This window comes from Scomber scombrus, chromosome 10 (genome assembly GCF_963691925.1).
Source record: "Scomber scombrus chromosome 10, fScoSco1.1, whole genome shotgun sequence".
NCBI classification, from domain to species: domain Eukaryota; kingdom Metazoa; phylum Chordata; class Actinopteri; order Scombriformes; family Scombridae; genus Scomber; species Scomber scombrus.
The window spans coordinates 28447422-28450682 of NC_084979.1; the positions used below are offsets into that span (position 1 = coordinate 28447422).

Sequence of the window (3261 nt, forward strand, 5' to 3'; positions counted from 1 at the left end):
AGAAATGTAAAAAATATGTTGAGTTCAGATTAGGAATTCTTCCTCTATGTATTGAAACTGTGTTTGAAACGGATGATTCATTTCATTTGGTTCTATATTTTTATTTTTACCTCCAGCTGTGTGAAAGTGTTAAAGAGAAATGAACAAATGAACATAATTTGGATCAGTGACCTGGACAGACTAAAATGTTGATTTGAATTAACTTTTTCCATTGTTAGAGTTTATTTTTTCTCAGTTAGGGACAATCAATCAATCAATCAATCAATCAATCAATCAATCAATCAATCAATCAATCAATCAATCAATCTTCATAAAATAAAAAATTGAACTGAAGTTAAATTACATTATGTTGCAGCATAAACATCTCTTATGAGAAAAAAATCAGGAAAAAAAGGGAGAAATGTATAATGCAAATTATTTGATTTAATGATGACATTTCCTAGTTTTACATGAATACATTTCTATTGTTCCATCATCTGCATATGTAGCTTTAGTAAAGCTGGATGAAGGGGAAATTACATCATTTTACTACGTTTAAAACCATGAAAAGACAACACCATGCTATAAATTGATATTACAATATCCAGAATCTAAGACGATATGTAGTCTCATATCATGTTATCAATATAACATCAATTTAATTCCCAGCCTAAAGCTGGAGGCCTTATTTCAGTTTAGCAAATAAAATCTAGAATAAAAAAAACAACAAATTTGTACGAGTCACGGACTCACAACCCACATTAAGTCTTCTTCTTATCTAACTTATAAACATGAAAACATCAGATCACTAATTAATGCTGCAGCACATTAAGCAGCATGTTAACATAGCTTCATTCTTATAATACAAAACTACTAAATACATAATTTAAAAATATGTTGACATTACTTTTAACTGTAAAAAGGGATAATTAGATGTGATTTCACTTCAACAATGTTTCTTCTTATTAAAATCCAAAAAACAAAATAATAAATGTATTGTTAAAGCTGTAGTTAGTGGGAGTGTATTACGTTTCTGAAATAGAAGGAGAGTGATTATACAGGAAAGTTTTCAACAACAAGAAATTCAATGTGATTTACATAAAACATAAAAGGCATCAAGAAAAATGTGGGGGAAAATAGAAGTACAATACTTAGTACAAAAAGACATCTGGAGAAATAAAAGACAGCATATAAAATAAGATAAATTAATGAGGACAAAGATTTAATTTAAAACATTGAAATTGAATCAAATAAATCTAAGTCAAGTCAAACCACAGACTGGTTGAACTGGGCAGCTCCCAGTGTGACTCTGGATCAGTGTAAATGTGAAATATTGACCGTTGATTTTTTTCCCAGCAGTGCTGCAGGATGGAAACATTGGTCTCATCAATGCACAAATCCCCATTTTTAGAGCAACTGAAGGAGAAAGTATCACAGTTCAATGTGACTTTACCACGACTGGAAGCAAGAAGTACTTCTGTAAACACAAATCTGAAGAAAGAACCAGTCCTGAATTGTATAATGACTGTGATCAAACAGAACGCATTCTTGAAATGAAGGATAACAGTGCTCAAATACGCAGATACAGCATGAGATATGAAACCACACATACAAGAAGTCGTCTGGATGTGACCATCACACATCTGACCAAATATGACTCTGGACGTTACAGCTGTGGTTTGGACAAATCTTGGTCAATAGATCCATACCAGCAGTTTAAGATCATCGTCACAGATGGTGAGTTTCTACTGAAAGTTATGAAAATGTTTCTTCGTGTTTCTGGAGGTCAGAGGAAAGTTTTCACATATTTCTGACTGCAGCTGATATTTTAATAATCTGATATTTGGTCTATTTAATCACTGTGAAGATTGATACAGTAAGTGTCCATTTACTGTATCAGAGTTTATAAAATAAAAATGATAATATGATTATTTAATGTAAATGTTGCCATCATTTTTAAGCAGCCGGTCAGATAAAGGAACATTTTATTTCTCTCATCAGGATTTATTTTGTATCAGTGTGTTTCTTTTTTATTGTTCAAAGCTCCGTCCACTTCAACACCAAAGTGGACTCCTAAACCTGTTTTAACATCGGTCCCATCAGCTAACACAAAAACACCACCAACAACAACAACAACACCAACAACAACAACAACAACAATAACAAAAACACAGATTTTCAGAAAAAGCTCCACACCTTCAACATCTTCTGCTCAAACCACCAACCAGTCTGAACAGGAGCAAACTGATAAAACAACAGCTGGAAGTTCAGGTACATTTACCTTTGAAATGTTTCTTTAGTAAACAAAAAACCCAAATATGTTTCATATTTTAGGTTCCTCAAAGTAGCCGCTAGTTTGATGACAGCTTTTCACAATAATTATCAATATTATAACCAGCTTCATGAGGTCTTCATGTGGAATGATTTTCTATGAACAGGTTTCTATTAATGTGTTTGAGACCATCAGTTGTGTTGTGTCAAGGTAGTGTTGGTATGCAGCAAATAGGTCTATTCAACTATTGTAGTAATCCAAAGTATGACAAACTGCTCAACTAAGTAGAAACAATAGTCTTTATTTTAAACTTTGTTTTATACTTTTTGACTGGTACTGTATATGTAATGACAAACTAAACAATGGAGAGTCGTTGTAGACCACAAACCTGTTCTACTGTTCAAACTACAGCAGGTTCGCTGCTGTATGTGTGTCTGACTCTGGTCATCATTGCTGTGCTCCTGTTCTCTGTGGCTGTGCTGATACTCAAGAAAAGAGCCTCTAAACCCAAAGGTGAACATCTAAAACCATTTCTAACAAACCACCTGTTCATGTGCCTCAAACAAGCTTTCACGAGGAAAATATATTTTGAGTTCCTCATAAATTTGGATTAGTCTATGTTGGTTGGTGTCTGTGTCAGTCTGTGTTTTAATTTCTTCAGAAGCTCAAAGAGGAACGGGCAAAAACGTTTCCAGCAACGTTTTGGTCAGAAAAGGTTCAAGTGTCTCTCAGATGTTTCAGCATGTACTTATTCCTCTGAACCTCGTGCTTTTCAGAACATCCTGAGGAAACAGAGTGTGCTAATGTCACAGAGGTGAGTTTAAGTGATTTTGTGACATCTGAGCATCATTAATGTTTGTGAAACCAGCTGATATTAATACAAACCAAACCCATCCTCTTCTTCTTCTGCTGCAGACCAGCCCAGTGTACGAGGAGATCAGAGAGGGCGACGGACAGAGCATTTCTCCTCCTGTGGAAAACTCAGTTGAAGTTTCAGGTGTCTACAGCTT

At 34.3% G+C, this 3261-nt stretch overlaps 1 long non-coding RNA gene across 1 annotated transcript; it reads left to right on the forward strand.

Annotated features, from left to right (window-relative positions):
- Positions 1-1579: 1579 nt before the first annotated feature.
- Positions 1580-3049, forward strand: LOC133987938 (uncharacterized). The gene is made up of 3 exons (XR_009925593.1): positions 1580-1716; positions 2666-2764; positions 3028-3049. It is a non-coding gene; the product is annotated as an uncharacterized LOC133987938 (long non-coding RNA).
- Positions 3050-3261: the final 212 nt, after the last annotated feature.